The sequence below is a fragment of the Peromyscus maniculatus genome, chromosome 2 (genome assembly GCF_049852395.1).
Source record: "Peromyscus maniculatus bairdii isolate BWxNUB_F1_BW_parent chromosome 2, HU_Pman_BW_mat_3.1, whole genome shotgun sequence".
NCBI lineage: Eukaryota > Metazoa > Chordata > Mammalia > Rodentia > Cricetidae > Peromyscus > Peromyscus maniculatus.
The window spans coordinates 172,544,901-172,557,988 of NC_134853.1; the positions used below are offsets into that span (position 1 = coordinate 172,544,901).

The window sequence follows — 13,088 nt, forward strand, 5'->3', positions numbered from 1 at the left end:
CCCAGGCCTCTAGGCGCTGCTGCCTGGGGCCCAGGGGCTGCCCTGTTCTGTGCCCCCTCAGAGCAGCCCTCAGCCAAGACGCCAAGGTCCGCGGGCTACAGCTGAACCTCTCTGCTTCCTGCTGGCCAAGTAGTTGGGGGTCTGGGGGAGAGCCTCCATCCTTCTAAATGCCCCTTGGAGTGGTTCTGCCAGAGCCCCTTGGCAGAGGGCACCAGCCCAGGGGAGGTGACCCAGAAGCAGCCTCCCTCCCACTCTGGGCTCTCTGCCACACCGGCTGCCCTGTTCTACCGAGCTGCCGCAGGCCCTAGTGGCTGGAGAGGAAGGGGCTGGCCGGCGCCAGCCTGCAGTCTGTCTGGCCTGGGAAGCTCCCCATGGCCCCTGCATCAGAAGCCAGTTCCCAAGAGAGGCAGCTACCTCAGCAGGGGGCTGAGGAGCCCACAGACTTGTGGGAAGCTGGAATGGGAAACAGCCTACTAGCTGGCTTGCCAGGAGCTTGCAGGGTGCCCATGTGCATCCAACCCCCTCAAGTGAGGCTGAAAACAGGTCACCCTGCAGGGCCCCATCTCAACCTTAGGTCCTTGCCAGGCGCAAAGACGGCCACATCCCTCCCCACAGCCCAGGTTTCCTGTAGTCAGCCTGCCTCTTCAGGGGCCACCTTTCTCCCAGCTGGGGCCATCTCAGTCCAAACTGAGAGCACGGACACCTGTGATCAAGATAGGGAGGAAGGTATGCTTCCTGCCTTCTGTGTTCTCTGTGGGAAGAGAACATTATGTCTTACTATGGCTCAGACATTCACTGAAAGAACTGAGAAGTCTTTCCGCCTGGGGGCTGTGGATGTGTAGTGAGAGTACTTGCTTAGCATGAAGCCCTGAGTTTGTATCCCCAGCACCTTGTGAAGCCAGCTTGGAGGCAGAAGCCTATAATCTCAGCCCTCAGAAGGTAGAGATAGGAAGATCAGAAGCTCAAGGTTGTGTTTGGCTATATAGTTTGAAGCCAGAAGCCAGTCTGAGCTACTCAAGACCCTGTCTTTAAAAAAAAAAAAAAAAAAAAAAAAAGTCTTAAATTTTCCTGAAAGAATGGACAAGCTGGCTTCAAGAACTCTACCTCTCTTTCTGCAGCCAAGGGGACTTTCTCAGTCCAAGAGTCCCACTCACTCCAAACATGCTGCCTACCACCTCCCCTAGGGATGTTGGGTCTCTGTTCCCCAAAACAGGGCTTGCTTTTCCTGTGGCCTGTAGGGTTCTTGTTGACTCATGCCCATCCTTACCACCCAAATCAGGTTTTAGGGTTCAAGTGGCTGGAGAGATGGCTCAGCGGTTAAGAGCACTGGCTGCTCTTCCAGAGGACCCGGGTTAAATTTCTAGCACTCATGTGGCAACTCACTGCTGTCTATAACTCCAGGAGACCCAACACACCCTCACACAGACATACATGCAGGCAAAACACCAATGCACATAAAATGAAAATGAATAAAGGTCACTGAGGGCTGGAGCTGGGGCCCCACTCTGTCCTGCTGAACCCTAATAGGAAAAGACAATCCTCAGAGAGTGAGGGACTGAGACAGAGAACGTGGTTTCTAGGCTCACATTCCTGCCCTCCTGCTTGATTCCAGGAATGAAGTCCCAACTCGCCTCCATCTGACATCGGCAGGCGCAACCACAGGTCCGGGCAGGAGGCAGGCAGGTGGGTGGCTGTCTCCAGAGCCCCACACAGACCTAGTCACCAACCAGCTGTGCAGGGTGTTCAGCTGGGTCTTTCCAGCCAGCCTGGCGCTCGGGAGCCCTGTCCTAAGGCTGTATCCACGGTGAAGTGCTGGGAAAGAGGCCTCTTGAGACAGGATTAGAGAGCCAGTGAGGGTCGGAGTATCTGAGCCAGGTGGCTCCACTCTCAGGAGTGGAGGAGGCTGCTGTAAGGAAGAGCTGTGGCTTGTCTATTAGAGAGACCACTCCAAGCTCCAAAGACTCCTGGGAAGGCGTGAGCAGAGCAGGGAGGCTTCACATTGAGGAAGTCAAGTTCACAGACGAGCAGCTTCCAGGATGAAATAGAGGGCCACACTTCATCAGCCATGTGGGTAACCCCTTCACCTTGGAGCTTTTTATACAAGGCCTCCTGATCATACTGCCCTGTCCAGCTTCTCTTCTACCCTAGGTGCACAACAACCAAGTACTGGCCAGCCTGTTCTACCTGAATCATGGTCTTGAAGGGACATTGATCCTTGGGGTAGACCCTAGGCCAGGTCAGAATGTGGAATCAGGAGAGGGGCTACAGTGATAAGTCTAGAGTGAAAGTCTCACTCCTAGGTTCATCTGACCAATACTCCAAAATAGATGGAGTGAGCATTCTGGGTAGGCAGGATAGCAGATACATAGGCCCTGAGGCAGGAGAGCATTTGGTCCCTGTATGGCTCAGGGGAATGGAAGGCAGGGTGGCAGAAAAAGTGTGAGTTGGGTAGTCAGACAATATAGTTTTACTCCCCGGAAGACCTGGGCCTGAGTGGGCACTAAATTGGACTTCATCCCTAAAGCCATAGTGGACAGGCTGAGTGAGGAGAATGGGAGTCAGGTCCTCATGCCTCACGGTTACTGGGGCTTCCCAGGTACTTGAACCAATACATCCTCATGCATGCTCTTCCCTGTTAGGAAAACCAATGGGGTAATGGAGAAATTATGTGGGGTGGACAAGGCTGTTTTTCCTGAACATTTTGTTCCCGGCTCTGCCCCTAGCTTGGCATAAGGCTGGAATGGGCAGCTAAGGGGAAGGCCTTCATCTGGCCAGCTCAAGCCCCTCTGGGGCCCCTGGCCAGCTCCTCCTACCTTGCCCATGGAACCACTGCTCACCGGCCTGCAGGACCTGCAGAATGGAGAGCCGGGGTTAAGCAAACAGGTGCCTTAGCAACTCAGAGGGGAGGCCGGAGGCTGGAGGAGCCCGGGTGTAGACCCTGGCTCAGGGTGCACCTGGCCTCACAACCAACAGTTTGCAGGGTCTTCACAGGAATGGCATCTGCCTCCACCCAGCACCTTCCAGAGATTAGTCCACTTCCAGGCTGAGTGCTGCCCAGCAAGCCTCCCATTTCCATGAGTAATATTTAACTTGGAAGGGCCCTGGGACAACTGCAGGGGAGAAGTTAATAACAAGTTTGGATTGCAATCTGCTTGCCAGGAGAGGAGGGAGGGAGAGGCATAAAGAGAGGACAAAGTTGAGAGGAAGAAAGGAGGGCAGGAAGCAGGGCATAGAGACAGGGCTCCATGGACCGCTCAAGCCAGGGAATTCAGGGCTGTGGTCTGAGTGTAGCCAAGGGCCCAGGGCCACAGGATCATTTTACCTCAGGAGTGGGGATTCTGAGGCCAACTAGTGGTTAGACACACACTGGACTTGCAGCTGAGCCTGCCAAACCTTAGTTTCCCCTGCAGAAACCACCATGGATTAAAGAGAAGTCTGGGAAGTTAACTCTGGGCACAGACCACCACCACCACCACCACCACCACTACCACCACCACCACCACCAGCACACACACACACACACCCCTGCCTGTAACTCTGAGGCTTCAACACAAGGCTGGAAAAATCCATGAGGCTAGAGCAAAAATGAGTTTCCACCCAGAGGGTGGGGAGTTGGGAAGAGTAAGACCAGAGCTAGGACAGGCTGCTGCAGAGGACCAGCACTGTCAGGGTTGACTGCCACAGACCTGGGCTGTGCAAGGCTATGGCCATGTGCCCTCACTTATCACAGGAAACAGTGCGGATATTCCTGGGGAAAAAAACTGCTGCATTAATGTCTCTGGCACCTGCCTGGCATAACGTACCCCCCAAAACATAGAGGATGAGTGAAAGTTGGAAGCCAGGTCAGGCTGCCATCACATGAGTGTAGGGGGAGGGGAAGGCTGGGCTAGGAGTCAGGAGTGCCAAACTTTTATGACTCCAACCAAACTCCCTGAGAGACCCAGGAGCTCTTTCCTGGCATTGGGGTGCTTTCTTACTCAGAAAAGAGGAAAGAGACCTGTACCATTTTGTAGCCTCCACAAGACCTCAGCTGCTAATGCTGAAGGCCCTTGCCCAGAGGACCAGGGCAGGTTGCCCTGGGTCTCTGGACTGCTTGGGCCTGGACTACCAACCCCAGTTCTTCTAGCAGCCTCAGAATGCCTGTCTCCATCCTACCTCATTATCACATACTCACCTCTATTCCAGAGTGTAGCAAACCTATGTGGGTTTTATTTGTTTGGTTGGTTTTTGTTTTTGTTTTCCTTGTAACAATTTTTTTCCTTCTAGCAATTTTTTTTTCAAGACCGGGTTTCTCTGTGTAGCCCTGGCTATCCTGAAACTCACTCTGTAGACCAGGCTGGCCTTGAACTCAGAGATCCACCTGCCTCTGCCTCCCGAGCGCACTGAAGTCTCCAGCCCTATACCTACGCTTTTGAACGGTATTGTTTTTCAATGATGTGTACTTTCATAGGGAGAATGATTCTTTCCCCACAACCTTGGGAGTCTGTGATTTGTCACTGGCTGTTGGGTACATGATTAGAGTAGAAACCGCATCTTTACTCAGGCAGGACACACTCTGAGACACTTCTGGAGCCTCGGTGTGACAAAGTCACACCCACAGGTGGGAGATGCCCTTGTGACTCCTTTACCACTGCCCTCTGCAACAGTTTGTTTCCGAAAGTTGAACTGTTCTGTTTTCAACTCCACAGCCTGGGATGGCTACATCTCAGTCACAGCTTTCCAATTCATGAGAGCAGAACCTCCCTGGGCCTGAAAAGGGCTGGACAAATAAAGCCTTTCCCCTCAAAGGAGGCTTTTGATTCGCCGGTCTTCAGGATAGGGTCTCCCAGGGCCCTTCTTCATCCTTCACACTTTATTTCTCAAGGGGAAAATTAGCCACTACCTCCACATCACACACACATGGAGGAATAAAACCCAGGGTAGGTGGGCTGCAGGCCTGGGGCTTCTGTAGTCCTGAACAGAGCCCTCGACACATTAATGTGGCACTTCTAGGGACAGAGAGACACACCCATGGCATCCATGCAGTAGAACGAGTCCACACAGAAGACCATTTATACCCCAGTGGGAGCCCCTCATCTTGCAGGTCTGTAGAGAGTACCGGCCTTCTAGTTGATGGTCACTTAGTGCCAGCCCTGATGACTAAGCCCTTGAAATATGTCCAAATTCAGGCCAACGTGAATTTCACTCTACATGCAAAACACACTGTATTCTCAAAACCTAGGGAGAACAAAAGCATGCATTAAAAACAGGCTTATAATTTGTATACTGGTCGCTTCCACATCAGATACTATGTTCAACGTGCACACCATAATTGATGTTAACCTCACCTACCTCCTTTTATTTCTATAGGTGGCTGTACTAAAATTAACATGACCTATGTGTGCTTTCCGTTTCTACTGTGCAAGGTGTCTTGGGATCGCTTCTGATTGGGAAGTGTCCGAGCAAGAAGACGTCAGACTCAGGTGTTGGACCTGAAGGAACTTAGAGCTGTGAAGTCTTACAGTATGGTGAACTGCCCCATCTGGTGCTCCCAGGCCCGCAGGGATCCACACTGTTGAGGAAGGGTGGGGTATGGGAGAGGTGAGGTATGGGAGGTGCTGGAGAGGAGCGAGGTGTGGGAGGCAGCAGATGGACCGAAGGCTGGGAGTGAGTGCAGGTCGCAGGAGAGGTTGACTGGGGTGCAAAACCTGGCCAGTCAACAGAAGGCAGCACCGGCAGGTGACCACGGATAGAGGCTGGCCAAGGCTGCCCTGCTCAGTGCCTCTTTCCGTTAGTGCGCACCCTGCAGGGTTCCCCAGGCCATTTTAGCTGCTAGTCCAGAAAACTCTGGGCAGTGGGAAGAAGGCAGTGAGTAGGCCTTCACACCTGCTGAGTGCCCACCAACTTCTGGTCACACAGTGGGCAGACCCTGGAGAGAAGGTGGGACCCCCTGAAGTCCTGGGTACTCAGGATTACTAAGTCCCTGATCACATGACCTAGGGCTCTTCCCTGATGCTCCCATCTCCTGTACCCAGGTGAACTCATTGTGTAAAGAAACTATTTCATTTGGGCGATGGTGGCACACACCTTTAATCCCAGAACTTGGGAGGCAGAGGCAGGTGGATCTCTGTGAGTCTGAGGCCAACCTGGTCTACAAAGCAAATTCCAGGACAGCCAGAGCTCTGTTACATAGAGAAACCCTGTCTTGAAAAATCAAATGAAAAAGGGGGGAAACAGGAGCTGATTGTCCCCAAGGAATGGGGTCCCTTCAAAGAGGTAAGCAGAGGATACGCAAGGGCGGTTTCCACAAGCTCATTCAGTATGTGCCAGGACCCAGCAAGGGACCACAGCACTGGCAGAATTAATGGCATGCCAAGCACTCAGGCTTGGGGACACTGAAGGACACCAGCCCGTGACCTGGCTGCAGAGGTGGTGGACTGTGAACATTTGGGGTTGCTTAGTTTGGCTGTCTGTGGAGATGACAAGGGGTGGCTAGGCTTGAGAGCACAGGGTCTTCCACAACCTGAAAGGCAGCTCATAAAACATGTAAGGAGTCCAGATGGCAGGATTCAGCCACACAGGCTACCTAGCCTTGTAGTTAGGGTTTCTATTGCCATGACAAAACACCATGTCCAAAAGCAACTTGGGAAGGAAAGGATTTCTTTCACTTTACCGCTTGTGGCCCATCATCCAGGTAAGTCAGAGTAGGAACTCAGGGCAGCAACACAGAGACAAAACTAAAGCAGGAATCATGGAAGAACACTGCTCACTGGTCTGCTCCTTATGGCCTGCTCAGTCTTTCTAACAGCATCGAGGACCACCAGCCCAGGGGTGGATCTGCCCACAGTGAGCTGGGCCCTCCCACATCAATCATCAATTTAAAAAAATGTCTCATAGGTTGCCTACCTGGTGGGGGCATTTTCCCAATTGAGGTTCTTCTCTTCCCAAATGACTCTAGCTGATGTCAAGTTGACCTAAAATTAGCCAGAACACCTTGGCTGGATCTTCTAGAATGGAGACTCTATCCTTAGGGGCTAGAGAGAGCCACTTCACCATCCAACAGGACATCACTCATCACTAATAAGCTGGGAAGACCTGGCTTCATTGCCAGCTTGGCCAGTTACGGTCATGTGTCCTGTGACATTTGGTGCATGCCTTGGGCCTCAGTTGGACTCATCATTCCACAGTACCTCTATCACACATAGGTCATGGAAAATACACATAGGTCATGTTAAATCACAAGGTTGGATGTGGTGGGGAACAGTGGTTCTTTGGAAGAGGGCCACATGGCTGTGGTGAGGGTTGAGATCCCAGGGGACAAGGCATATAGGAGGTGGCTCAGGTCCCAGATGCAGACTCTTACTTGTTGCTATTTTGAGGAATTAGGGTACTGCCCCTACCTCCATCCCAGGCAAACTCTTAGGGCACAGGCCAGCTCTAAATTTGGAAGATGAGGGACTGCTCATATCCAAGCAGTCCATCATCGCTGAAGGGGTGAGCAGGTTAGCATCAGATTTACCTGAGAGAGAACAGCCATGCTGAATGGAGCTGACTACAAAGAAGGGTTATCTACACAGGCCATGGCTGCCATGAACCCCTGACTCAGCCATGTCAGTCAGTCACTCTGACATCGGTCAAGTCAGAGTGGCCTTAAGTGCAGAGATCTGTGATGAGAACTGGCCTTGCCACAGAACAGCCCACGGAAGAAAAGGAAGCAGTAGAGTGGAAGGCAGGGCTGCTCCGTGTGCCGTCACGGGTGGCTGCTTGCTGCCCTCTAGGGTGTATTTGGACTCCATTCTGGGCTGTATGTTGGTAGCAGTTGTGAGATGGGGTGATAGATTCAGCCAGGTATCAGGGCACCACTCTCTGTGGACAGACAGCCCCTGAGGTCCTAATGATCTTTGGCTGACCTCTGAGGGGAAGGTCCACGTCTCGTGAGAAGAGGGAGGGCATCAGCAGAGCCCTGTTATTTACTCCACTGAGGGTTACGCATAGTCCCTACCCAGCTCCACACGGGAGGCCCCTAGAGAGGGGGACAAAAGCTATCTTACACAGAAGTGGGGTGACACAGACCTGACACGCTCGGTGCTGGGCTTTCAGAGTGGCACCTGGAGAGCAAGCTGGGAGACGGACCTCGTTGGGCACCAGGGAAGAGATGTGGCTAGGAGCAGGCAGGAGAGTATCTGGGATCAAGATCTGGGAGTCACACGGTGCTCAGGTTTACTGGGACAGCCCTAACTAAGCCTGCTTCTCCAAACAGTCTACAAGGAGCACAAAGGTGGGGAAATATAAACATGTGGGCCAAGTGGCTGGGGAGATTGTTCAATCGGAAAAGTACTTGCTGTACAAGCATGAAAGGACCCGAGTTTGATCCCCAAAACCCATCTAAAAAGATAGGCACATTTGTAATGCCAGCACTGGGGAGGCAGAGACAGCTGGATTCTCTGGGTTCACTGGCCAGCCTAACTGGCAAACTCAGTCCCATTGTCTCAGAAAATAAGATGGGCAGCTGCTGAGTTACTGTAATTGACCCCAACCTTGACAAGCACATACACACACGTAACCCATACACACAGTTATGAATGCACACACACACATTAGTTGAACCAAATACAGTTTTTTTTTTTTTTCTATAACATACACTTCTTCCAGGTGAGCAAACACAAGACAGTCTCCCAGGCAGTACCTTCTCAAATTCCTGCTCACTGTATTCTGGTTTCTTCTAGAAAGTGCTGTGAAGCCCAGAGAAGTTGCTCTTGTCCTTGTATCCCTGGACCTCAGGAGCCTGAGCTGTGTGCCGGGTCTGGATGGCCCACCTGCTTGATTTTCCAGTGCCAGGAGTATCCAGGGTGTTTACATGGTGCCATGGGAAGGACTCTGAGCCATTCAAAGTCAAACTGTATGGTAGGGTGCAGCTCAGCAACAGAGCACTCAGCTAGCATACCTTTGGTTCCGTCTCCAGGGGCACAGGGAGGGGAAAAAATCAACAACAACAAAAAAGAAAGTTAAAAGTGTAGCCCGTCATAGCCTGAAACTAATGGCTGTGATAAACAACCCCCATGATTTGTGTACTTCAGACACTGTTGGAAACCTGAACCCCACCTGGCTGAGGGGGCCAGAAGCTTAAGGGACCTCCAGCATCTGGGTCAAGGGCCTTCCCATGAGCAGGTTTCCTGTAAACGCTGTTGGATACGGGTCAAGGCTGACTCTGTGGGAGCTGAAAAGCCACAGCCTCCCTGGGGAGTCCCCTGGGCCTCCCACTCACCCCATACACCAGGAGAGCTTGGTTTCTGCTTGAGTCGTTGTCTCCACAGGAGGGGCCCCAAGTTTCCCCCCTCTGCCGCCCCTGCTCGCTCGGGTTCTGTCCCTGTCTCTGCTGTGCCTGTGGTCCTGCGGTCCCTCTGAAGCTCTGGACGTGGCTGGGGCACAGTGTACAGGACTGCCCTCTGGAAATTACCCTACCGTTTGTGCTTCAGAAGAACCTAGAAGGGCATCAGCGGGCAGGGCTGGGAGGCTTCACATGAAGGCTGGGCCTTAGGGCTGCAGGAGCCTAGCCTCCTGGGGAAAGAGCCAACAAAGTCACAGGCCCTGGACTGAACATGAGCTGAGCCAGAAGAGGGTTTGCAAAAGTATGTCAGAAGGACCACTGTGAACAGACAGAAGTGGCCAGGTGGAAATGTTGGCCAGAAGGGTGGCCCAAAGGTGAGAGCTGAAACAGGGCAAGGTCCCTTCCTCCAGTGCCCTCTCTCCCAGTGTCCCGTGGCTTTTTGGGTTAGGTTGCCCCATCCTTGGCTTTGGCCCGATGACCATGCGCAGGTCTGGCCATGATCCCCAACTGGAGGCATGAGGAGGTACCAAAAGGGAGCTGCAATGTCTGAGCCTCCCCCTCCCCCGCACACCCTTGCCCCCACACCCCATGTGCGGGCCTGAACAACCACTCTGCTGCCTGACGGATCCTGCGATGTTTCCCAGGCAACTGTCTCATACAGCCTGTCTGCCTGGCACTCCCACACCCCATAAATGCCGCCGCGCCTGGCTCCAGGCAGCCTTGCCTGCTTGGCATCTACAGGCCAGCAGGTGTGGAGAATGTAGCCCGCTGCCTGGCTGTGTCATAAGGCCACTTAGGCAGAGGAGGCAGCCCAGGCCTCTTGGACATCCTCACACAGCCAGTGAATATTGCTGGGATACCCCACGTAGATGTCCTGATGTTCTGCCACACAGTAAGATTGAGGATAGCTGAGTGCCATGACCATGCACCCAGGCGCTCCTGCCTACCACAGGTCCCTCTTGAAAAGTGGAGCCTGTGCTCCTTGCCTGGCTTGGGCAGATGCTGTCATGATCCATTTGTCGGGTAAACTGATGGTAAACCCAGTTTCCAAGAAGGCAAGGGGAGTATAGGGAGCCAAGCAGGACTTGGACTACCCCAACAGCTGAAGACTGGGGTCTGATGGACAGATTCACCTAGTCCAGCGGCTGAAAAGCTCCTGTTGGTGGCAGAGATCAATCATGGGGCCAGCCTTGCTAGTGAGAAGTTAGGACCCTGTTAACACCACCCTGAGGACACACCAACCTAGCTTTGGAGGTGGAGGGAGGGTAGACCCCCAAAAATATGGTCTAATGGTGACAAAGCCCAAGAGAAGGAGGTGGCTCCCAACCTGGAGCACTCTGTGGATGCAGGAGGCCCCATTGCTTTCCACACTGGAGTACATTCCGCTTCACCTATGTGTCTCCTCCAAAGGGCTGAAATATTCCTTTGTAAATGTGAATTTTGCCTCAAAACCAAGTTGTTCCTGCAGTGCAAGGGTCAGTCCCGACCAGAATTTATTTTCCAATAAAGTTAATTCCTTGTCACCACAGCACATGGCTCCAGGAGAGTGGATCTTTTCATCAAATTCAACTTCTACTTTTTAATTATTATTTTTAAAGCCCCTCCCCTCTGCGGTGTGAGGGTAGACACACACACCATAGTGCAAGTGTGGCGATCAGAGGACAGCCTCTGCTGCTGGTCCTCACCGTCCACCTTTTTTGGCACTGTGTACACAAGGCTAGCTGGCCCAAGCTTCAGGGGGTTCTCCGTCCCCGTGCCCCATCTCACGGCAGCACTGGGATTAAAGCTTGTGCCTGGCTTCAAGTGTGTTGAGAGTGAACTGGGTTCTCATCCTTGCACAACGAACACTTTCCCCACCACACTGTCTCCCCAGCCCAAAGCCAAGTTTTTGTTTTGTTTTATTTTTTTTGAGACAGGGGCTTTCTACATAGCCCTGGCTGTTCTGGAACTCACAGGCTGGCCCTGAACTCACAGAGATCTGCCTGCTTCTGCTTCCTGAGTGCTGGGATTACAGGCGTGTGCCACCACCGCCCAAATTCAACTTTTAAAGTCTGTTGTGATAATACTTTGCAGACAGTTGGCACAAGGCAGGTTTGTTGGGGTTGCCCATCACCCCTATTTCTTAAGGTTCTAAAAATGGTTGGATTGGGCCTAGAGAGATGACTTAGTGGTGAAGAGCACTTGCCACTCTTGCAAAGAACTCGGGTTCATTTCCCAGCACCCACATGGTAGCTTGTAGGGCAGTTACCCACCAACCCCACAGCTCCCCAGAGTTTTCTTGAGTGAGAGCAGCAGGAAATATTAGTTAGAAGGATTTAGATTGCGGAAATAAACAGATAGAAAATACAGGATAGCCTTGAGAGGGCCTGGAACCCATTCCAATGGGCCCTGACTGTCTCTGCCCTAGGGTATTTATAGAAATGCCAAGGGGTGAAGCAAAAGACCTCCCCCCAGCACAGACAAGTACAGACCAATCTCAGACACCTGCACTCAGGCCTGTGGTCCTAGTCATCCTCTCTATGCAGATCTGCTGGGTAAAGCCACTAGAAACCTGAAAATGGGCTCCCACAGCAGCTTACAACTAACTCCAGTTCTTCCCACCTCTGTGGGCACCAGACACACTTGGCATACACAAGGCCTCTGGTCTGGCACCCTCACGGTGGCAATGAGGGAAGAGAGACAATCCTGAGAATGAAGCAAAGTCCCAGAAGAACAGCATTCACACTTGCTTGAGAGTCCTAAGCCTGGAGAACCTGTGTTCTGCAGCTGGCGCAGACTTTCTTGGGCTCAGTGCCCCTTTCTTACGACAGCCAAAAGATAATGGAATATCCTCACGTTCTGTGCCCTAAGAGCATGCACCTCCTTAGCCTCAAGGTACTTGAAGAGAGAACTCCTTCAGGAGCCCACAGCTTTGGAGTAAGTCTGCCTGAGTAGCCACACAGGCTCTGGCTCTGCTTCGCTGTGAGCTCTGGGGTCAAGTGGCTACAGCACCTGTATAGGCAGCCAGGGCATCCGACCTCTGTAGAGGAGGGGTACGGGAGAGGCTGGCATGCTGGAGATCTCAGCAAAGTCCCTGTGCTCTGGTTTTAGCATGTGGCTGAACTGAGCCTTCTTGCCCACACAGGGCCCTTTCAGCACTTGGCTAGGTACCCTCCTCAGGCCTTCCTCCTGCTTGGGAGTTGGTGCCAGACCTCCTAGAGTCCTCAAGGTCCCCTGCAAAAATACAGTTACACTTTCAGCAAAAGCCCAGGAGCCAGGCCAGTGGAGACTAGGGACAGGCTGATTGGGAGTGTTCCATCAGTAAGCTCTTCTTAGTCCTGGGACTCATCACAACTGCCTTCCCACCTGGGTGGCCCAGTCCCAGGTCACCCCTGACAGTGCAGCATGAGCCTACCCCACCCTGGCAGCTCCTGCATGGGCAGCTCCTTGGCTGCACCTTTGGCCCTCACTCTGGGTTCTTCAGCCTAGGACAGGCAGGTTCCCAAGATGGCCACTCTCCAAAAGACCTCAAGGCAGAACAGACCCTGGTGTGTGCTCTGGGATCCTTTGGAGATTAAACTTCTCATCCTCTTCAAGTCTGCAGAGATAAAAGACAATCTCAGTCCAGAATCCATCCCCAGACCCTGACCTGGACACAACTACCAGGCTAGACCACACACGGTGGGGGTGACCTCGCCTAGGGATGAGAGGCAAGGTTCTGACGGGAGGAGGACCTAGGGAGAGGGGTCAGGGAGTCAGATGGTGGCAGGACGGTCTTTTGAAACAGCCCTAACCCCTGGGG

General features: G+C 52.8%; 1 long non-coding RNA gene across 1 annotated transcript; it reads left to right on the forward strand.

The window, feature by feature from the left end:
• Positions 1-5,486, forward strand: LOC121827441 (uncharacterized). The gene is made up of 3 exons (XR_006069738.2): positions 1-86; positions 1,613-1,683; positions 5,350-5,486. It is a non-coding gene; the product is annotated as an uncharacterized LOC121827441 (long non-coding RNA).
• The last annotated feature ends 7,602 nt before the right edge of the window (positions 5,487-13,088 follow it).